Source organism: Sycon ciliatum, chromosome 5 (genome assembly GCF_964019385.1).
Source record: "Sycon ciliatum chromosome 5, ocSycCili1.1, whole genome shotgun sequence".
NCBI lineage: Eukaryota > Metazoa > Porifera > Calcarea > Leucosolenida > Sycettidae > Sycon > Sycon ciliatum.
Genome location: NC_088647.1, coordinates 37,929,185 through 37,954,182, shown reverse-complemented (window position 1 = coordinate 37,954,182; position 24,998 = coordinate 37,929,185). Strand labels below are relative to the sequence as shown.

The window sequence follows — 24,998 nt, the reverse complement described above, 5'->3', positions numbered from 1 at the left end:
GGGTAGCGCCCTTTTCGAATAGAAAAATGACAGTTCGCACATTTTCTAGATCACTTCAGCAAATGAGTGTGTTTAGGTGTAGATCTACCTGTGTTTGCAGATCAGCTAACCCTGTACTACATGCATGTAGGCTACTCAGAGGTGTCAAATGTCACACCAGCCTGATCAAACCGTGTACCTGGTCAGCTTTTACAGCAGTACAGACTTTTTAGTTGTTGTGGAGGAACTGTGTTTATGTACGTGTACATGTCATTGATTGTACTTGTACTCAGTAGATGCAGTACATGTACTACTGTATGCCATTCACTACCACACTAGCAAAACATTCATAATCATATCCATGTACATGTACATAAGCATACCATAGCATCGGGCATGGACGTGTACAGTACATGTAGATAAACACAGAAAATGTGCGATAAGACTTTCGAATAGAGGGGGGAGGTAGGGGGGTAAAGTCTATTCGAAATGCGTTACGTTTGCAAAATAAATGCGAACTTATGAGATGCTCCCTTGCTGTCTATACATTGGTATGCTGTGCCAGGGTGAAATTCCAGCCTGCATGTCCGTTTTTCACCTAACCCAACCGTTCTTCAGCACCCCACAGTACAGCTGTGTGTACTCTTGATGATGTAACCATGCACTGGTCATGTGACTATAGATATTCAGACAGACCGTACACATATACACACACGAGTGCAGTACAGCTGTGTGTACTCTTGATGATGTAACCATGCACTGGTCATGGGACTATAGATATTCAGACAGACCGTACACATATACACACACGAGTGCAGTGTAGCTGGCTCAAACGTGCAGCGACGTACAAAACAACAGTAAATAGATGGTAGAGTGTTGATTGCTGTTGCAGGCAAGAACAAAAAGGATAGATTCAATAGATTGGAGAGCTTTCAGTATGACAGCAGGCAAGCCGGGGTGACGGGGAAATCACTGATCACGGTAAACTCACGTCATCTCAATAAAAATGATACGTAAACGGCGGCGGAGGCAGCAGGCGATGGAAAGTAACCCGGTACATGATTCACTACGTGTACTATGCTGAAGATGCTGAGAACAAAACCACACAACACACGCCAACCACACCACGATGGTGTGTGCAGAGCAGTAAAACTGAACACGGGAGGGAGATAAAGTGTGTACTGTGTTGCCATGGTACCCACTACTGCTGCAGCTGTAGATACAGATATTAGAGGTATGTAAACAGGAGAATGACGTCATGTCTGCTGCTAGTAATACTATTAGTCTTGTAGTAATGATGAGCTTACTTGCTTACAATAGGTCAGGAATACTAACACATATTCATATGATTACTTCACCATTGCCAGCCACTGGCTATGTAACTCTGTCTTTGTTGCTGTGTTGTATGGGCAGAGCACAAATACTTCACACTTAAATTGATATGCAGAGTATCATCTTTGATCACCCATACAACCACAGCTACATAAGCTACCAGACACTGAGATCACGGGCCGAATGCTTCATGACGTGCATCTTGCCTTGAACCTGTTGCAAAAGTCACATACATAGAACACAATGACATCCACTTGGATTATTGTTTCCACAGGCCAATCACTACAGAACACAGAAATGAAACCGTTGGCTCAACCAAGAAAACACAAAAACCACCAAGGAACTACAAGTTACGCTATAAAGTCCACTAACACCATCAGTTACAGGGGCATCTGAAGGTATTATAGTGTGGTAAGGTCAGCCATCTGAAGTACAAGTTACTCGTGGTGGAGGGGTGGCTGAGTCGAAATTTTGGAAATTTAGAGTCCAAATCAGTTTATTTTATTGGTTCACGGGGTGGTACCTGGGGGCAAAAAGTGATACGGTCCATAGCGTAATGACCGTAGCGTGTCCCCAGGCAACACCCCTATGTCACATGACAATCAACTCATGCGATAACATTGCACGGCACTGACCGACGGTACTGACCTTCTACAACTAACTGGCTATCAGCTCTAGCAAGTTTTGGATGCGCACTCCAGCAGCATTCCAACTTGGAATGTTCTTAGTTACATGATAACATAGGAGGGGAAGGTGAGCACAACCAAGACAAGCACAAGCTGAAGGTCTTAGCTGTGAAGGCCGATGTACATGCATGTCAATGACGATACTGGCAAGACCATTGGACAGTACGGTCAAACCAAGATTCAAGGACGCATAGCAACATAGCACACAACTTGTGTGGCTCTAAAGATTCAACATGCATGAGCTGATTGTCAAGTAACTGGTGGTGTTAGTGGACATTATAGCGTAACTTGTTGTTCCTACAAAATAACCAACAAGGCGTTGCAACCCATACCCGCTGAGCAATGACACAAATTCCACTAACAAGGCTAAGAGAAATTTATATTTTACATTACAAGTCATACAGTACCGTATTTTCCGGAGTATAAGCCGTACCCCCTCCCCCCCCCCCCCCCACATTTTTTTCCCATGAAATACAGACATCTATTTGATGATCACTGTTATTTTGGTCATTGGAATATAAGTCATTCTTTTGGGTGAATTTTGAGTGTTCAAAGTGCGGCGTTGTCTCCAGAAAATACGGTACGTAATTCCAATACCATCGACATGACGGAAACCTCGTGCCCATACACGGTCAATTTGTCTAGCCAACTCAACCACACACGAGAATGTGTGCATGACTATACACACACACATCCTTGAACCTTGAACTTGCCCATTGCCAGAGGCAATGATAGAGAAAGGACTAATATGGCAGCAACCGGCAGAAAGGTTCGTGGCACACAATACACACACACACACATACTGTGCAAACACACACACACACACACACACACACACACACATACTGTACACACACATACCGTACACACACACACATGCTGTACACACACACCTTGACCTTGCCCATTGCGTAACAATGATAGCGCATAGTTATTTCTCCAGTCCACAACAGAACGACTGATGGCGTTTCAGGTCGACCCCTTCGACGGAACGTGCGGCCGCAGGCGCAACCGTAGCCAGCAGCAGAGGGTGCCTTGGGTGGTCGACGGGCAATGGTACGCCACTCCGGACTGTTCTGGGCTGCACCGTACCATCAACATGTTGGTACCGGTGGCTCAACCGACGAAACGTCATCCATAATGACGTCCCTCCACCTCTTGCCTGGACCATGCGCGGGACGCGGGGCAGGCAGTTCACCGAAGAGAACACACTTGGGCAACCGGTAATCTTCCATCCGTGTCACGTGTCCAAGCCAGCGCAAACGCCGCTCCCGTACGATGTGACCAATGTCCTCAGGCACTCCAAGGGTCTTTGGAAGGGCTATGGACGCAAGCACACGCACACACACACACACACACACACACACACACACACACACACACACACTTGTACTTGTTGCTCACTGTCAAAACTGGGTCACGTGGGTCTCCCCGGGAGAGGGGAGAGAGACTCAAAAGGAATCTTGGAAAGATGACTCTATTGGCTATTGAACCGCCCAATGGCTGAAACCCTCTGAAATCCCCAAAACTCTGGGTGGACTTGAAAATGATCCCACTTATGGGCTCACCACACCTCAGTAAGTGGGCGAGGACAAGTTGCAGAAAAAGGATTGACGGAATCAGGGTATCCGTCCCGGGATCCAACTGCAGTTACCCCTGCCCCCAGTGAATGTAATACTTGCTACTAGTGTGGGTGGCTAAATCAGAGTGGATCTGATATAAGCTTCACTAGCACCATTGATTACACTAGAGTTAATCTAGCCAGAAGCAGTCCATGGTTAACAGGTATGTATACTTCAAATAGAAAGTATATGAACCCTGGAACCAACAAAGGTGGCAGGTACAACATTACACCTTCAAGCAGCCGAGCCTGTTGGCAACAGACCCAACACAATCAGGCATAAGTGTACCTACGAACCGAACTAGCTGGCACTAGTCTTGAGTTGTCATTGTCCTGTTCTCCTTCTTGTCTACACTCAAGACTTGCATAATTCAATACTATAAAACTCTTGTGTTTTGGTGTGAGGGGACTTCATTAGCCGGGAGCAGCTAACACTGGTGGCAGCGGTGGGATTCGAACCCACACCTCCGGGGAGACTGGAGTGCCCACATACACACAAACACACACAAACACACACACACACACACACACACACACACACCAGGTAATCGGAGCGTGTGGAGTGCCACTACCTGGAAAAATGAAGACGGAATACTAATCAGGATGTTACATGTATGTTTGAGTGAAACTTTTATTTTATCTTGTTTCAAATTTCTTCCACACAATCAACTAATTACTTACATGACATGTACTTACTTCCCATCATCTCAGTTTTCTTTTCTATTCATCCATCTGCACTCCATATCACTCCGTATCACTGTTGTAGAAATATTCCTCCAGGTGTGTACTAGTCTCCACAGCCATGTGATGACACTTTGGGACACGTCCCTAACAACATAGCACTCTCCAGTTGGTAGTTTTACATTTGCCCAGATTATCTGTGACCACAACACGAAATGCATAGCGGCAATCGATGGATGAAGTGTTCATTCTACACTACAGGAGCTGCTAATGCAGAGCATTTTTACACGCTCGATCCCGGCGCTCCGCCTCGTTGCGCCGTTGGTGACACTGACCATGCACGGTCACAAGAGATGTCTCAGTAAGGTAACGAGCACCACAACACTGTCGAGATCAATGAGAAAGAGAAAACACTGAAAACAACAAAAGAGGAATTAAATCAAAGTCAAGTGCATGTATGCGCCTTTTGCTTTTGCATATGTTGCCACTGGCAACTTACGTGTTACTTGTTCGGTGGAGAGGATTTTTAGTACAGACTCAGTGTGCATGTACAGCCATGCAGTCTAGGACTAGGGACTGTTCCTATGCGCGTCTAGTGCTACTGGTACTGTGTACTGTCTGTGTACATGTTCTGGCATGTACTCAGTTATAATGCCGAGTAATCATGGTAATGGCAGCTGACTTTATTTTTGGAGAAACACTAGTCCTGGAGTGTCATTGTAGTAAAACGTTTACAATGAATGGCGATAGCATCTAGGAAGGATCGCTACCCTGACGTGAAAGAAAGGCCTTGCGCGGCTGCTCTACGAAGTGTTGCAGAAAGACTCAAAGTTAGTTGCTGGACGAACAACTCGCTGGGGCCGGAAAACCTGGCCCCAACGATGGAGTTTGGTGAATCATCAAGCATAATATCTTGTAGCAGTGTTCACCGAGGAAGGAGAACGCTCTAGCCGCTGCTGTTGTCCGTTTCATCCACGTTGGGCGTGAGCTGCACCGCGCCTATTGTGTTTTAGTATTCCATGGACACACATTAGCATTCTGAGCGATTGTGGAGCCACAATTTACTTCACACGGCGTTGTATTGTCCACGAGCGCAAACTTCATTATCAGCAGTAACTGTTACTCTTCATCCTACATGTAGATTTGGAGTATACACGGCCTTGTCACGACAGCGACAGCTCTACAGAGTGTTCAAGCGAGAAACATTAATTTCAATTGTTGGTGGACGAACAAATCACTGGTTCTGAAAAACGCGGCCTGCATCGATGGTGTTTGGTGGATCATCGAACAGGGTGACCAGCAGTGTTCACCGAGGAAGGAGAACGCACTCGCCACCACTGTCGTCCGATTCATCCAAGTGGGCGCTAGCTGCGCCGCGCCTATTGTGTTCTAGTATTCCATGGATGCACACTAACGTTCTCAGCGATTGTGGAGCCTTGTCTTCATGCGGCGTTGCACTGTCCAAGAGCACAAACGTCAGCAGTGACCCATCATCATACATGTAGATTTGGAGTATACACACCATGCGCCAATGGGCCTTGGCACAACAGCGGCAGCTCTACGGGGTGTGCAAGTGAGAAACTTTTGTTCCGACTATTGGTGGACGAACAAATCGTCGGCGCCGAAATACGTGGCCTGCGCCGATGGTGCTTGAAACATCAAGTCTGGTATGTGGTGGCTGCCAATGTTCATCAAGGAAGGATAACACTCAGGCCGTCGCCCGTCATCCATTTGGTTAGCTGCACCAAGTCTATTGTGTTCTTGTACATGGACACACAATCATGAAGCATGGCGTCTGAGCTATCTTATCTGTCCTGTGTATTCCCAAGTGTCGAAGGCTCACAACGATGGCGTCGTACAAGTGAAATAAGATGGAATCAACGTAAGTACGCATATGTACTCTTACTGACTGAAACATAAGTGGGGTGTAAGAGCTAATTCATATGGTGTTGTGACATTCACATGTACGAGTTTAGTGTGTAGTACTGTCTTGTTACGTACTGAGTTCTATGACTTTGTTTTGTCTCCATATACTGCATGCATTCACGTTACACACTTATCAGTTTGACCCTGAGTTCATGTCTGCTATCCCGTGTCTCCTCTGCTTCTTATTGTTTCCACATGGTTCACGGTGTAGCGCTGCACGTGTTCCGTCAGTTTGAACTTTAGCACAAATCGCAACTACTTGTGCTTTCAGACATGCCACGTGATTCACGGTTGCCAGGGTTTGAGCCAATCAGAGCGCTTACAGGCAGGTCCTGAACCCCTGATCATGCCCTGCCTGCCAGCTGTACTACAATATTATTATGTCACGTACCCGCACGCGCACGGTTCTCCTGCGCTTGGGCTTGCTTTCCCTTGGTAGTTGGAAGTCAGTGGCTGTTTTAGGACTCTTAGATTATGTACAGAAAGTGGTGGACATCACGCAAGTGCATTGTAAATAAAAGGGGGTTTGTCAACTGCCAACCGCATAATTTTCGACATCATTAATAAAATAATTTTCATCTAAAGAGTGAATAGCAACTAAATAGAGCGGTTGTCAGTTGACAAACCCCCTTTTATTTACATTACTTTTATTTACACTACTTTTATTTACACTACTTTTATTTACATTACTTTTATTTACATTACTTTTATTTACATTACTTTTATTTAGATTATGTACTGTAGAGCAGGACATTTTCGGACGGAATTTATTTTCGTACGATTTCGTACACGGCCTCTTTTGTACTAAAATTAATTCCGTACTAAAATTTGTTCATGTGAAATTATGTACACTATACATGCATACTGCTTGCGAACACGTCTATTTAGAATGCAGCACTGTACGAAAATATAATCCGTCCAAAAGGTCGAAATTTGGCTTTGTCCGAAAATATTTCCGTCCGAAAATTTCCTGCTATACAGTATCAGAAGTAAACACAACGTAGAAATATCACAATTGTCTCTTGTGTATTATATCCGTCTGATGTCACCAGATCGTCACATGGTGCTGTGACCAGGATACGGATCATGACGAACGCTGATTCAACTGGACGAATCGCAACCTGACGACGAAGAATCGCGAGGCTTTTCAGATGCTGGGACACAATGGAAACTGAACGACTTTAGAACAGCACTGAAGCGTTATGTTATCATGCAAGACGCCTTTCTGCGCCGCACAAACACAGGCGATACTACAGCAGAAGATGTCACTCATTATTCTGCAGGTGCACTGGTGACAGGCGCATGCAAGTTCACCAGAAGGAAGCGGTCTGATGGTATCTGGAATGCCAGCAGTATGAGAGGGTGTGCATTCTGCGGTGGATCTGACCTGGACAAGAGCTGCACGAAATACCTAACAGTAGCACAGCGGAAAGAATAACTGATTGAACAGAAGCGTTGCATTGTGTGTTTGCGCACAGGGCACCGGTCAACTCAGTGCAAGGCCACCCGCAAGTGTAATGTGTGTTCTCGCATGGGTCACCAATCAGAGTCACCATCATGTCACAATCTGCCCTGAATCTCAACAGAAATCTGACAGCAGTACCAACATGGTATCTGATCAGCCTGTGTTTGACGAGGTACCAGCATCTAGCACAACAGCAGCTAGTGCAGCATCAACCAGTATCGCCATCGACCGAAAGATAGTCAGTCGTCTTGATCGGTGCAGATTTCCTCTGGGAGTTTATGACGGGGAGCACCAGAGGACTTCCGTCAGGACTACAGGCTCTGCCTACCACAGTCGGTTTTGTGGTGACTGGCCGAACACGTCACTCCAAGCACTCAGCTACGCCGATGAGCAGCCATGCCAGCTATCGTTTCTCTAACTGATGCGATTTCCGACTCCTGCACCATCCCAGATCTGTGGGACTTAGACTGCGTTGGCATCCGGGATTCAGCCAATCTTCTAACAACGACCTAGCAATTAGGCAATTCATCTCAACTGTCATTCAACTCGATCGTTTCCGGTCTCTATCCAAGCGCCTAGAAGTCGAGTCGGAACTCAAGGTCAAATGCGACGACGTGATCCAGCAGCAGCTATGACAAGGCATCATTGAACAAGTGTGTCCTTCTACACCTGTGGGTGCCAGAGTGCCCTATCCGCCTCATCAACCAGTCGTGATACCACAGAAGACGATCACAAAAGTCAGAATTGTCTATGACGCCTCAGCCAAAGGCAGACGCACTAATGTGTCCCTGAACAACTGTTTGCAACATGGCCCAGCTTTGCTGCCAGATCTGTTTGGCATTGTTCTACGATTTTTCCTGCCACCAATCGTCATGACCTGCGATACTGAGAAGGCCATTCTACAAATCAGTGTCAACCCAGCATACAGAGATGCGACACGATTTCTGTGGTTCGCCAACTCCGACAGTACATCAGCTTGGCAACGTATCGCTTCTGCCGGGTACTGTTCACGCTCATAAGCAGTCCATTTCGGCTTGGCGCGTCTATACAGCATCATTTGGCACAGCAAGATGACAAACAGCTAGCAGTGGCTATTGGTGAGAACATTTTCTGCTGTGCCATTGGAGTGTGCACTATACACGTACCCTGCTCTTTTGTTGGCACCGCCTGTGTAACTTACTGCATATAATAGGGTGCAAGGTGACCGTTGTCGGTTTACATGTACTCCAGTTATTACACCGTGCATGCACTGAGTCTGTGCTGTACTGTGCATCCATAGGTGTTCGTTTGCGGTAGCGCAAGGTGACACGCAAGGTTGATGTATTGTGTTGTCCGCTGCTATTCGAAGCTCTCGGAGTCGGAAGCGTTACCTCTGTTTCCCCTGTTCCTCCCTGAGCGGAGTCTGTAGTTCTGGCTTGCAGTCGCTGTTACATGCATGTTGCCAGTTGCATGTGTTTTGGTTATCAGTTGTCTTTATTTGTTTTGTGTGGACGACGCCAGTTCAATATTCTAGCAGTTGTTACGCTGCCCATGTTCCGTAGTTATCTGCTGTTGGTGTTCGAGAGAGCAAACTGTGTTCTTCTCCAGAGTGGAGTAAGCCATTCTCTTGTGTCTGAGGAAACCCTGTGTGTTGACGAAGTGGGTTGACTTGGCTGTAGAGTGAAAGTACCACATGGTCACATGGTCCACAAAATCTTACTTGTAGAACTAACTTAGGGTCTTCTGGCGTATGGTATATATGAGCAGCATGAGAGTGAAGTAAAAGACTATTAGCTCAAACATTCAGTCTTTCAAGAGTAGGTGTTCCATCACGGAATAGGTACTGCAGTTCACTTACACACTGCAACAATGGACCAGCAGTGTCCAGCATACAATATTATAGTATCAAAAAGTATTCTTTCTAGACCAAAGAGTGGTATATTTGATAACATTTAATAACGATAGAAATTTTTACGATACTTCTCCAGACGTTTCGTTGTTCTGAACAACATCGTCAGTGGATAAAGAAGCTTTCTTTATCCACTGACGATGTTGTTCAGAACAACGAAACGTCTGGAGAAGTATCGTAAAAATTTCTATCGTTATTAAATGTTATCAAATATACCACTCGTCTAGAAAGAATACTTTTTGATATTACAATGAGAGTGAATAATCAACGGCTTGTCCACCAACTCTTTATACAATATAGTCATGTGAATATGTACCGTATGCATACAGTACTCACAGCTGCAAGGCCAGCTCCCCGTGGCTGCTTGACTTCTCACTCGATTTTAATATTCACAACAGTAAGACTCTGTGATCAATCATGGCTCTGTAAGCAGTTATGCTTCCGTTGTAGTCACAAACGCCCCATGATCAATCACAAAACTAAACTTGGCAACCAGTCACAGCTTCCATGGTGCCCCAAGACCAGTCCGACCAGAGATGACTAAATCTGCAGGGAGTTTCATAATCTGTTCATTGCAGAGTCCACTATACTATGATTCTAGAGGGTGGTAGCGTTCCTGCGGATGCGGAAAACTCGGCTGGAAGTGTCACGTCAAACCTGATTTTTTAAGACTTTTATTATTTGTTTACTATGAGCCTATTATACGCGATACAGGCTCAGAACACACTTTTCGTTTAGTTGGCATATCAGGGATATTGGGCGGAGCAGCTGGAGCAGCCCATATCCCCAATTATGACACGCGAGTAATAGTGAAATACGATTGGTGTATTGTGCTGGACTGACTGCGGTAATGTAAAGCTAAAATCAAGTAGTCAGTTTCAGTTTGCCCTTAGCATGGCCTTGTCATGAAGGTGCCACATACGTGGAAAGGCAACATGCCGGCTAATCTCCCTGAGAAGTTGAGTGGTTATCAGCAGGCGATGACGCTGCGTCGATGATGACCTGCCGATGCCCGACAGGAGCCTTGCGAGGAGAGTCATTGGGCCCGACGGGTAGGTAAAGCCAACTTCCACATGAAGTTTGCGGATGGCCGACAAGTGTAGACATGGACAGATCAGGGCTGAAAAGTTCTGAACAACTCGGCAGCAAAATAACACAAAGTAAAAAGTCATCACCTGGCAATGGATTGCAGGCATGCACTTGACAGAACTGGAAGCAACGGGTATCGGCGGAAAAATATTTCCGACTGGTGCCAGTGCTGGTAGCTGCAGCACGGAGTCCGTCAACTGAGAGTTGGCAAGACTGGCTGATCTGGCTCAGCTGCTGTTTCCGGAGCCCTTGATGTTTCAAACACAATCGCCGCAGGCCATGTTTTTCGGCACCGACGATTTTTTTCGTCCACCATTTTTCTCACTGGACACTGCGTAGAGCTGCCGCTGTTGTGCCAAGGCCCATTGGCGCATGGTGTGTATACTCCAAATCTACATGTATGATGCTGGATCACTGCTGACGTTTGTGCTCTTGGACAGTGCAACGCCGCATGAAGATAAGTTGTGGCTCCACAATCGCTGAGAACGCTAGTGTGCGTCCATGGAATATTAAAACACAATAGGCGCGGCGCAGCTAACGCCCACTTGGATGAATCGGACGACAGTGGTGGCGAGTGCGTTCTCCTTCCTCGGTGAACACTGCTGGTCACCCTGTTTGATGATCCACCAAACACCATCGGTGCAGGCCGCGTTTTTCGGAACCAGCGATTTGTTCGTCCACCAACAATTGAAATTAATGTTTCTCACTTGAACACTCTGTAGAGCTGTCGCTGTCTTGACAAGGCCGTGTATAGTCCAAGGCTACATGTAGGATGAAGAGTAACAGTTACTGCTGATAATGAAGTTTGCGCTCGTGGACAATACAACGCTGTGTGAAGTAAATTGTGGCTCCACAATCGCTCAGAATGCTAATGTGTGTCCATGGAATACTAAAACACAATAGGCGCGGTGCACCTAACGCACAACGTGGATGAAAGGGACAACAGCAGCGGCTAGAGCATTCTCCTTTCTCGGTGAACACTGCTACAAGACATTATGCTTGATGATTCACCAAACACCATCGTTGGGGGCCAAGTTTTCCGGCACCAGCGAGTTGTTCGTCCAGCAACTAACTTTGAGTCTTTCTTCAACACTCCGTAGAGCAGCCGCGCAAGACCTAGCCTTTGCGTTAGGGTAGCGATCCTTCCTACATGCTATCGCCTTTCATTGTTACTTTTTACTACAATGACACTCCAGTAGTGTTTCTCCGAAAATAAAGTCAGCTGCCATTAATGATTTAGGCATTACCATGATTACTGAGTACAGAGTCACTCTCACAACAGTCAGTACTCAGACTACTACTACACAGACGTAGACCATAATAATAGACTACATCATTACATGCATGCCATGCGATCCTAGATCCTGCGATCGTCGACAGGCTTGGCCGTGCATGCAGCATGTGCCGCTAGCGCTGTGACGGCCCGGACAGTACAGTCAGTCGGTAGATCATCTAATGAATACGAATGATCTACGCGGCTAGGCTGTGGCCAGTGTGGGATTACTCGTTGAGATCGGGAGTCATAATATTAATTTTAGTACTAGTAGTGACTAGTAGATCTACTACGTGAAGGGTTGGCTTTGCCCATGCCATGGCATGGTCCCTGGCCTTGGCTTGGAGCTGGTCCGAGATAGTTTTTTTAAGTTTTCTGTCTAGTAGTAGTAGTACTAGTAGTAGTAGTAGTAGACCCAGGTGCTCGAAGTCCGTACATGGTATCCTAAGTTCGTACGCCCATAATTTCATGTTCTGTTATTGTATTCGACTCAAATATTTTATGGAGGGGACAGTGTGGTATGTTCTCCTCGCGTAGCAATTTTCAGGGATCTACGATAAGCAGAAGTCCCATACCACGCGAGTGGGTTTTCGAGTGTCCATACGAAATACAAATTGGGTTACATTTCATGCAAAAATCAACTTTGCCAAGACCGATTTCGAACGGACACAGCGTCAAACAGACCTTCACTCAATCATCAAGAGCCAGCTTAGAGCTGACAATGGCCAGAGGAGAAGAATTTACAGAGAACCACCAATCCTTGCAGAAAGGTTGACACTCCTGGCATCTCCACCACTGTTTTCCCGCGGTTTTCACAGCGCAGCTGCTTCTTCTCTGAGCCGACTAAAAACAGCTTGCATTTCGGCAACAAACTACGCTTTTGCAAGAAATACTGGTGGAGGCACATGCCAAACATATCCCTTCGGTGCTTTCGTCGTAACCGAGGGATTGCAAGTTAGCAATTAGCAGAAATATGTGTGTATTTCGAGTCACCTCTGATCAGTACGGACTTAGAGTACCCTCTGCGACACCAAAATATGATATGAAAAATCAGCGAACTCCAGAGAAACAGATCGGATCGAAAGATGGCCTGGTTCAATCGAGCCTGGCCTCAGAACAAACTTGGACAAGATACCTTCCATCCACGAGCAGGATTCTGGCAAGTGATCATTGCTAGTGTGAGTTTCAGCTCGGCAAACACACACTGTAAACGTGTACGGACTTCGAGCACCTGGGTCTACTAGTAAGTAGTAGTAGTAGGGTGAGTTATTTGGGTTCCTGTTAGTCCGCTGTAGCTGCTGCAGTCAACCTGAGAGTTAGGAACTCGTTTCGTTGCACCCTATATCAGTATATGGCCTAGCTCAGTAACATCTAGAAACAGAAATAGTTGTACAGTATAGAAGCCCAGCGGCTGAGCCACTGTTTGAAAACGTTGAAGGCGTGCTCTGTAAGTATAGCTAACGTTCCTTGCGCAGACACCATCGCTCACCAATATTTCATTCAGCAATTCGTCCCATGCCCACCGTCCGAGTCAGTTGGGTGGAAACTGTAGCTAGCGCACCCTTCACTTCAGCTGATCACCGCGCGCGGCTTAGCGAAAGCTGACTGATTTCGCCCCTCTGCCGGCCTCAGTAGCACGGTGAGTTTCAGAGATGCTTCGTGTCTCACTGCTAAAACATGCATGCTGGTTTTACTCTAGTCTAGCCAGTCTAGGACTACAGTGCGTTTTTTTAAAACAGACATTTGTCGATTTTGATTTTTTAGTTTGTTCTCATTCCAAATTTGAATTTTTTTCTTCACAGCTGCGTTTGTGTGGGTCTTGGATCGAAGAAAATTAAGTTTGGAAATCGGAATAATAATAATTGTCAAAGTTAGATATTCGGACGGGTTTGGGCTGAAAATCCGGTTTTAAATGGTTTTCAGTGGATTTTGATTTTAAAACGAAAGTTTTAGCCAGGAAAGCTCATCACGTGCATGGTGTCCGCCAGAGTTCGAATCCAGTACAGTTCATCTTGATTCTTTTTTTTCTCTTCTCTTTCGGTACAACGCATGCATGTACATGTACATGTACATGACTGTGCAGTTGTGCACTGCTGTCTACAGTTCTCCTAACCTTTGTAGGAAACCAGTGAGTCGTGGCTTTTCACGACTTACTGTGGCAAACTGTACTGAATAATTGAATTAATTCAAATGCTGTATTGCAATAGCTCAATAAATCAAAACATTCCAGCATGCATGTAGGAAACTTCCCTCGATCCCTGAAAGAATGCAGTGAAAATTCAAACACCACAACAAATCACAAGGGCAATTCACACAGCACCCATAAAGAGACTAAAACGAAGCAATACATGAGTGGTTTTACAAACACACAAACACACACACACACACACACACACACACACAAACACACAATGCAAATAGGTCACAGTTGTGTCTGGTTCAACATCTGCGAATAGTAGAAGACCAGCGAGCGTCGAAACGGCCCCAATAATTCCGTGTTTTGTGTTGCACTTGTGACGACAGTATTACACAGTGAACAGATGTGCTAGGACAGCCGACGACGTATATCATCGTTGGCGTCGGCCTCGTCGGTCTCCAGTCACGAACACATCGGCGCAGTTTTTCACGAATCCGTCCCGTCCACCAGTATATGCAGAACAATAAAGCGCTTGCCTTTACCTGATGGAGCTTCATTTGGTTGCTTGCCTATACACTCCTGTCACCATTGTCGGACCACCTCCTAGTAACTGTGTGACGCGCATTGACCCACGTGTCATCCAGGTATGTCTCACAGGTAGGGATGCCGCCATGACACAATCCCGTGCCGTTCCATCATCATGTGTGTGATACCTCTGGTCTTGCCACACTGGAATCCCATGGAACGCAACATTTTCCAAGAGCTAGTTTTGCTCATGTCTGGAAAATCGTCGATGCTTTCTATGCAGCGAGCAGGAACTTTGTCCAGTGTTGGGTGCTCCTTCGCAGCATAGAATCCGTAAATTACAGCAAATCCGTCAGGGTTGAGTGGTTTTATGGCACGAGTCTCACATTGGGGATTGTCACTCTTGTTACCTTCATCACTGGAGACAGACAAGGCCAACGCAGCACGCTGATTTTCGCCGTCAGCATCCCTGGTACATCTGTTCATGGTGGAAATGCTGACGCCACACGCAACAGCAGCATGGCGAATGGAATACTCGGGACCAATTCGATGCCCAGCCATTGTTCTCCTCGTCTTCGCAAAAATTGTAAAACAGACACCACCATGTAGATTCTACCATGGCCCGTTCGCGCTTTGTTATATGTGGCATGTCGAGAGAACAAGTTGCCACGAGCGAAAAGACACTCGAGAAAAAGCAAAATAGGGCCACAGAGCATTCAGCAACAAAATGATTCCTCCAGCCACGAGGAGCTAGCTCGGGAACGCGAAGGACACTAGCACTCTGAACAAAATGGCGAAATGCCACGAGTCACACCTGGTTTTCGAATTTCGCGCGCAGATTTTCGTGACGCAACTCGCATGACATTTTCTCAAAAGTGGCCTTGAGTACGTTCTCAAGGATTTCAGAGTCTATTATAAAAAAACGCACTGTAGGAGAGTGGACCGTATGCGTGTTAAAACAAAATGGCGTCACGATTTATTGAAAGTGGTATAGAGTAAGAAAGGTTTGCTCCCCACACCGGAGCTCGCGCTATTCCGCCGACTTTACTTGACACTTGACTGACTCACGACTGCCATCCAGAGCACACTACTTCGTACTGGTATAGAGTAGTTGGTGGAACGAGTGTTCAAAACCATTTGAACTTCATACTGTTCGTCTTCTTTTTGACATGCTCTCTTTCCATCGTCCTTAGCTTTTGTTTGTTGTGAGCTGTTTTGGCTTTCTCCTATACCTCTGGGGGATGCCAAGTGATGGTTTTGATAGGCTGGTGATGGCTGTGAGCGAGAGTTTGCCGATCGGCATCGTCCTCGCTATAGCGATGAAAATACTAGTTACTGCGCACCTGGCAGATATCACAACACGTCTAAGCGTCCAGGAGCAAAGGAATCTTGGTTTTCACTGGAATCTAGTTCCTCCAGCATCGTGTAGCCCACCGTCGGTGAATGGCAGTCCAGAAAGGTCGAACGTGGTCTTCTGCAGCATCTCGCAGTCCTGCGAGGCACACTGAATACGCCTGTCATGTATTCTACAAATAAAAATCACGAAGTAGTGGATTCTTTAGTGATGAGTCTATCCTGTACCCTGCAAAAGACACAGGAAATGTGACTGGTGTCTGTACACTGGACGCCAATATCCCATTCTTCTCCTGCAGGATCTGTTTGGCATTGACATACCGGTATGCAGTGGGTCGACATTGGCCTGGTTTGGCAGCTATCTGCCTGGGTGGATGTAGCAGGTTTGCATTGGCTCGTCGTCCAGTCCGACATTTTCTTGTAACTGTGGAGTACCGGTAGGGTTTGAGAGGTTGCTCATGCTGTGAACACATCTCTACTGCCTGTTTCGTCCTGGAAGTGCCGTCTCGCCGCTTCCTTGCTCTACAGTCGTGCTTATTTCGCTTTATTTCGTGGTGCAGCTCAAAACCTGCCCAAACAACTGTGAGCTCGCAACATGATATGGACAAATTGCGCCACTCATGCTGGATGACTAAAACCAGGATAGTCCAGTAAGCGAGTTTACTCCCTGGGCCATGGCAAGATCTGTTCAGAGCGGGCTATTCCAACCTCCAAGTGCATAGTCACCGATCGATCCATGCGATGGTGGTTGACCTACAAAGAGCCAAGGTCTATGAGTACTACTAGTGGATGCTGTCTACATGCAGTCAACAAAATCAAAGTACCTCAGTATGCCCCAGAACAGGGCATGTGCATCTATAGCATGACACAACAGGGGTTCTGGCGGCACATGTCAAACAAGCAGTAGCTACTAGTGCCAGCTACCTATTAGAGGCTAGCCGCTACAGTCTGTCACTGGAGATAATTATTGTGTTCATTGTTTGGACTGAGCACAATCAATGATGCCCAATCAATCTGCCCAATGTGTGTTCTGTTCCACTTAATTATAACGTCCCATCGCATCAACCCTACTCACGCACATGTCGTCACTCTAGCATGACTTGTGTTATTGTTGTTTATTTTGATTTGCACGATAAATAGAGCACAAAAAACGTTAACTTGACCGAAGGATAAAGGCGACTGCAGATAGAGGAACACATCGAGGTACAGGTACCGGCATCAATACAGTATCAGAGAGAAACAAACAAAAATGAGAGGCACGCAGAAAAAACTCTCGTAAGCCCAAGTCTGAAAGGGGTAGTGGTTGATGAGGGATGAATGCACTGTCCACGCTCGTCTACACTGTTCGTGGAAATGCACACATACATACAATAATATACAACACAGCATGCACAGAACCGATCAATTTCATGTTCACACATGCAAGTACAGACTTGAACGTTAGTACCAAAAGCCGATACAGACAATATCCCCATACATACAGACACACACGCGCGCACACACACACACACACACACACACACACACACATACACACAATGTCCCATGTATGCGCCCGTGGCGAGAAAAGCACGCAAATCTACAAATGCCCTGGATGTGAACCCACATATTTTCTCTTATTGCAATGATAGCGGATCTGATTCTGAATGAAACACACACACACACACACACACACACACACACACACACACACACACACACACACACACACACACACACACACACAATACAATAATGCCCATCCGCAGATGATGGCAGGTCCTGAAAGGACAGGCAGTGTTTCAGTTATGGGGAATAGAACTTCGAGTGGCAAGTGAAGTATACACACACAAACACATGTGCGCGAGCGGGCACACACTAAAGTATGCAGAAAGAGAATCGACATTGTAGTATTCATTGGTTAGGGAATGGAAAGGAAAATAAAACATTGCAGCAGGTTATTGTTGTATGGACACTATGAGCACAACAGAAAGGTAAGCAACTTGCTTTGAAGCAAAGAAAGTTATTATACCACGCATCTGAGAAGGAAAGAACGTTCCAGAATGCTGCACTGGCAACAGGCAGCCTACATGTGCGTGACCCCTGCAGTCGGTCCAGCTGCCGGCCTTGCAGTGCTGAAAAGAATGTGCAGTACAGCATGTCACGTCGTATCGCAGCCTGGACAAATAGGCGCTGGGAAGTCCTAGTTATGTGCTCACCTACACCACGATGCACCAATCTTCTGAGCTACTTTGGCAACAACTTTGTCCACTTGAGACTCCCATGGGCTGAGCCAGTTGTTCAGGGCTGCACCAAGGTGAACGACAATGACCGCTGATGGCAATGCAATCCATGACACACAGTCACTAGGGCATCGTTAACATGGCGCTGAGGCTGGATCGATAAAATCTGCCTTTAGGCTGGGTTGACAACGAGGCCGCTGTCTTGCTAGTCAGTCAGCCTGGTCACCGCCATTGACGAACCAGTCGCCACCGTCAGCAGTGGCGGTAGGTTGTGAAAAGTGTGGTGCAATATTCTGTCCCCGGGGAAAATTGCGATTCCGAGGCCGCGTTTTTTTCCGCGATTTTCCCCGCGTTTTTTGAACTTTTTTGTTGCACTACACGTACACACAGTGCACTGTTCGGTCAGCAACGTCTCATCGTGGCGGCTTTGTACTCAAATATGACGAGTGCTTACACCAGAGACTTGTAATTGATATATTTCACTACATACTTACTGAAAATTGCCGCACATCAATATTATTCACCGCATATTTACCGCATATTTACCGCAAATTCACCGCAAATTATGCCATATTATGCCGCGTTTTTCCCCGCGTTTTTTTGCGATTTTTTCCCGCAATTTTCCCCGGGGACAGAATATTGTCAGCAATTCAGTACTCGGGATAAGATGAGTGACAAAGGGAATGTTGTGTTTGTATAATATTGAAGTGAACAGGGATGATCACAAATCTTGCGCGTACTCCACCGTGAGTTACAACGAGAAAATTCCGGACTGGACGACGAGCAAACGCCAACCTGCTACATCCAACCAGGCAGATACTATTACGATAGCTGCCAAACCAGGTCAATGTCGACCCACTGCATAATGTCAATGTCAAACAAATCCTGTAGGAGAAGACCGGGGTGTTGGCGTCCAGTGTACAGACACCAGTAACATTTCCTGTGTCTTTTGCAGCATACAGGCTGAGACTCCTCACTGTAGAGTCCACTATTGCATGAGTTTTATTTGTACAATACATGGCAGGCGTACACGGTGTGCCTCGCAGGACTGCGAGATGCTGCAGAAGACCAGGTTCAACCTTTCTGGACTGCCATTCACCGACGGTGGGCTACACGATGCTGGAGGAACTAGATTCCAGTGAAAACCCAAGATTCCTTTGCTCCTGGACGCTTAGACGTGTTGTGATATCTGCCAGGTGCGCAGTAACTAGTATTTTCATCGCTATAGCGAGGACGATGCCGATCGGCAAACTCTCGCTCAGAAGTAGGCTAGTGCCTGTCTGCAGTGGAGTGGTGTCAGCCATCACCAGCCTCTCAAAACCATCACTTGGCATCCCCCAGAGGTATAGGAGAAAGCCAAAACAGCTCACAACAAACAAAAGCTAAGGACGATGGAAAGAGAGCATGTCAAAAAGAAGACGAACAGTATGAAGTTCAAATAGTTTTGAACACTCGTTCCACCAACTATATCACTTTCAATAAATCGTGACTGTTTAGGACTCTTTCCCTTTCGGTGAAGACTGTATTAAATTCTAATTGTTCGAACTCTGGTGTAGTGAACTGACACTCGGAAAACAACATGCAGACATGGAACACAACTAACAATGCAGAGAATGAAACCCGGAAAACGCAAAGGCAAACAACAACCACAACTGTCACTAATCTGGGCAAGAAGCTAACCACCATTCTCTCAAACTTGACAAACTCTCTCTCTCAAATCGCTGTCCTCAGCGAAACGTGCTCGCGTGCGTGCATTGGCTTACATGTAGTCTACGTGTACATCAGTGTGCGTGCATCACTGCATGCATATCGAAGTGTACGAGTAGAAAAGAAGAATGATCATGCGCGCATGATGCATCGATGAGTCATACCACCACGTAACCATGGATATAAATAATGGCGACGCGATGGCGACAGCAAAGTTCCGCGTACAAAAGCGCAGGTGCAACAAGGAAAAATCAGAGTGCAGAACAAACAGAAATTCAAATCGAAAGGAGATAAATATTGTGGAGATGAAGCAAATCAGTTTGGTCTGTCAGAGGGTGCTTGCGCCCAGAGACAGGGTGACAGCAAACCCTGTCAGAGAGAGTCAGTGTACAGAATAGGAATACATAGAACGCAGCACGCAATGGAGTTGCTGTGGAGAGCGAGAATGCAAGCAACAACGTAAGTATTATCTATGCAAGTGATTATATCGGCGTATCCGACAAACACGCACAACAAACACTGTATTGTAACAACACACTCGTAAATGATGTTATCCCAACAACACTCATTCTATTTCAGCGCAGTGTCCTGTCCAGTCACACTCAAAATCACACTCGTAAATCTCGCACACTCCCTCCTTGCAGCATGTGACAGTTCTGTACACAAATCGTAACTACAATACACTAATAGTATCAACGTGCAACATGTGACATGTGATAGTTCTGTACAGTGACGCCATTTTGTTTTAACACGCATATCGCGGGTTTCTGGATTCATTCCAAACATATCCAGGGGCGTATTGTTGGGGGGGGGGGGGTGAGGGGTGATTTGAGTGCCAAACACTTGGTTCGAGAGACACCATTGTACACTGTCCGTTCAGCACACGTGCAACTCTGCAGAACGAACAGTGACTGTTAAGCTGTCCACAATATTTCCAAATGTAGCGTATTTTCCGGAGTATAAGCCACACTTTGAACGCTCAAAATTCAACCCAAAAATGGGAGTGCGGCTTGGACTCCGATGATCAAATTAACAGTGATAAAAAGGGTAGATATCTGTATTCCGTGGCAAAAATGGGGGGGGGTGGGGGGTCTGGCTTATACTGCAGTGGCGCTTATGCTCCGGATACTAGCGTACTGGTCGGTGTTTTCAAAATGGTCAAGTAAATAATTTCTGAGAGTGTGTAGATGTACAGTAGGTAGAAGTAGGCTAGTGCCTGTCTGCAGTGGAGTGGTGTCAATACATGATTGTAATGTTTTGTGACAGGGAGTAGTAATATAGTAGTATTTTACTACTCTCTGCTTTGTGCATACTGTACAAGTAGGCTAGTACATGTACCTGTCTGCAGTGGAGTGGTGTCAATACATGATTGTAATGTTTTGTGACAGGGAGTAGTAATATAGTAGTATTTTACTACTCTCTGCTTTGTGCATACTGTACAAGTAGGCTAGTACCTGTCTGCAGTGGAGTGGTGTCAATACATGATTGTAATGTTTTGTGACAGGGAGTAGTAATATAGTAGTATTTTACTACTCTCTGCTTTGTGCATACTGTTTATCCACACAAGCAGCAACAAAACTGGATTCTCCACAGCACCACAAGATATGTGTTGAGGAACACATCAAGAAAAGTCGTTTGCATCAGCCGGGCAGATCGCCACTGGCACTTGGCCCATATGTCCTAGTGTTGATGTTGCTGATTGCTGGTGATCGATGGTAAACAAGAGGGGATACGTCTATGAACTAAATGAGAATGTAGCTGTCGCACAACAGAGAGTAGTAATATAGTAGTATTTTACTACTCCATGCTTTGTGCTGTCACACAACCCTATACACTCATCATTGGATATCACAAGAAAAAGCCGCGCAGCATATCAATTTGTTACGCTGTGTTTTGTAGTTCTGGCTGTTTAGCGTTTGTGTTGGCGGTGGTGTAAAAGAAAAAAGAAGTTTGGTTCATGTTTTTTCAAAGTGCACTCATATACTAGCAGAAGCAGAGAGATACATGGACAAGTTGAAATGTAATTCACTTTTCTTTAGGAAAGCTAGTGAGTCTGATCAACCAGTCACGTTTCCTGCACTATCCAAGAAGATATCCAAGAAGATGAAGAGAAAAAAGAGTGGAGAAATCTGATTTTTGGATCAAAGCCAAAGGAGAGCCAACGGTGTGGTAATTCCAGCAAAAGAAGCATCCAGGATCTGGCTCATTACTAGGAAGCTTACCATTGAAGAGTGATCTTGAATGTCAACCGTGGTGGTTGCTTCTGCTGTTTTGCCTTCATTGACCCGGTACATATCATGGACTATGTGGTAATCTAGCGGCATCCTAGCAGTACTTGAAAGTACAGTCATGTACTACCATGACATGGTGTGTGTATGAACACACAGAACACATCTACTTCCTCCGCGTCATTGAAATTGTCGCAGTTTGACTAGTGACTTGTCACTTGTTACTGACAACTCCATAAGCTAAGCCATTCAAAACTTATGACACAGTATGATAGTCTGAAGACTAGGGTAACGTTCCAGGACAGTTGGACTGAGAGTTTTCATGCAGAGATGAAGTCCTCGTCGTCGCTGATGTCAATGGACGCAAAAATATCGTTCCGAAATATTTCAAGGAAGGTTGAGAGTTGGTTGCGCCTCATCTCAAACGTTTTGACTTTCTCCACAGGACAAGAGCTGCTATGCTTGTCGTCTGCTAGCTCTGGATGATTTCTACTTCACCACCAACGAAGCCTAGTAAGAATACACTATCGTTGCGAGGTCGGTTGATTACCGTCGGCGGAATCACCTCGATCTTGAAATGAACTTTTTTTAGCCGTGGCATGCCCATTTATTTTAGCTGTGTGGTCACAGCTCATGCAGGTAAGGTGTACTATCACGTCCAGCGCGCCCTCTTTTTCAGCATCACTGCCCGGCCCTGATTCACTGGTATACCATGGTACGGCACCTGCGCCTGCATCACTAGCACTACGTGTAGAGTCTACACGGCTCTTGCAGGTACAATCATGTACTGAGTGTCTCGGCCAGAGCGACAAAATAATTTTATCGCTGTTGCAGGCATTTAGTTTGCTGACCCCTCGATGTTTCTCCAAGCGCTGCCACTTGTTCCACGAAGTCATTCTCACCCAACTAAGGTAAAACAGTGATGAGGCTTGAGTGAATGGCCATAAGCACGAGAAATGTGCAGGCTGCAACGCCTGACTGATCTCAGCGAGTCGAAATTACCATCGCAGCGGTATCAGCGAAGAAATTGCGTCTAGTTCAAAAATTCCAGCTTCCAATAACAGAAAATAGAACTTTGCCGTCACCCTATACTGATGACCGTTGCCTATGTCCGATTCCTTGCCTCTTGTACGAGTGCTGGTGAGTAAATACCCTGTTTTATATCAAAAGTCAAACTGCGACAATTTCGATGACGCGGAGGAAGTACAAACATGTACTTTTAGGGAAATTTGTGCCCCCCCCCCCCCCCTCTCTTGATCATGATCCTGGCTATGCCCCTGAAATCCATATCACAGTGTGTCCAGTCAGCTGCTGTTTGAGCCAACACCAACAATACGTGGCGGGAGAATTTCTTCTCTTATGCGAGACCAAAAATAGGTTTCCTCCCGCACCAAAATCGAGCTGAAGTCATTTTTTAAACAGCCCATACACATGTACAGTACTGATCGTGTGAGTAGATCTGTGACAGGGAGACACACAAACCCGGGCTTGTACGACTCCCTGGTGTACGACTCAGGGCCGTTGTTGGTAGAAATACCAAAAAATTCTCGACATCGAGTTCTGTATAAGCAAGAGTAGATAGCCCCCGGAGAGTGCAACTCAGATGTCTTTGCCAGCCAAGTCAAAACCAGCAAGTTCTTGTGTTTGTAGTACAGGTAGAGATCGGCTATAGGATTGGTGGTTATAAGAATATACCGCCTATAATGTTATCAGCTTCAGAATTCCAAATCTAAAGTATCTTTTCCACTCAAATTCAACGGTGGTTATAGGAGTAATCCGGTCTGTATATGTATGTCATGGTTTGTAAGTTATAGGAAAATAGGGACAGTCGTGAATCAGATACATGTACTGCTCTATTACTATGTCAGTGTGAGGAGAATTAGAGGGAGAATGTCTCCTGTCCGCCATGTGTTTCTATCCGTACAAGAGAGCAGACTGAGTATGCACAACTGCACATCACATTGCTCAGCTTTTCTCATCTTTAATTCCAGGTACTGTTTTGTAGAATCTACTAACTTACAAGCTTGAGCAGGCCAATGGGAGTTATAAAATTTGGACTTTGATGTATGTGCATGTGAGTGTGTGTATGTGGGGGGGTTGGGGCTTAGAATGTGCAGATCCTTTGTTTGAAAGACGTTCCTGCTCCATTTTTCTTGCTTTCTTCAGATACAAATTTCAGTGCGACGGCCGGCCGTGTGCAAGTATTGCTGGTACTATGGTCTGACGCTAACTGTCAACATTGCTAGCCAAGAACTGACGTGCAGTGAATGAAGCCTGATTGTCAATTCTTGTAAGTTTCAGTCCTGGATCAACAGTTGCTGAACCACAGCACAAACACACAACACAGGCACGGTTAGCAAGCACACCATTCCACTGATCACCAACTAGCGATTACCTTAGCCATCCTCTATGACAGTGAGTTTGTGAACTGTGTGGCATGCTGGACAGCTAAGTTCATGAGTCAAACAGTTTGCTTGAGATTGAGACTGTAGATGTGTTCAGGCGGTAACTAGATGCTAGTTTAGACCAGAGACAGTTGTTGAAGGGGAAAGGATGTGTTGTACTGCAAGACCGGAGACAATTGGTTGGTATGGCAATACAGAATTTTCCCTTAAAGGATTAGGTACTGAAGTATTTTTACAGTGCTATGCAAGATAAAAAGTTTGAACTCTTATCAAGCTGTGCAGGACTTGAAATTGATTCTACAGACTCAGTTCCTACCAGTGGTGTACCCAGGGGGGGGGGGGGGGGGGTGCTTTGGGTGCTTAAAGGGGAAGTTAAGGCAAAAATTAAAATTGGGATTGGGATTCAAGTAGGAAGGGAGCGTCTCAGCTTCCTCGGACCACGACCATTCGACTCAGCACCCCGAAGACTACAACTGGTGAA

General features: G+C 45.9%; 2 long non-coding RNA genes across 2 annotated transcripts; one reads left to right on the top strand and one right to left on the bottom strand.

Moving 5' to 3' along the window:
• Positions 1 to 803: 803 nt before the first annotated feature.
• On the bottom strand, positions 804 to 4,675 carry LOC135818583 (uncharacterized). Its single transcript, XR_010553708.1, has 2 exons — positions 2,891 to 4,675; positions 804 to 1,524 (listed from the first exon to the last, which is right to left on the bottom strand). It is a non-coding gene; the product is annotated as an uncharacterized LOC135818583 (long non-coding RNA).
• Positions 4,676 to 4,972: 297 nt separating this feature from the next.
• Positions 4,973 to 9,291, top strand: LOC135818582 (uncharacterized). Its single transcript, XR_010553707.1, has 2 exons — positions 4,973 to 6,181; positions 7,278 to 9,291. It is a non-coding gene; the product is annotated as an uncharacterized LOC135818582 (long non-coding RNA).
• Positions 9,292 to 24,998: the final 15,707 nt, after the last annotated feature.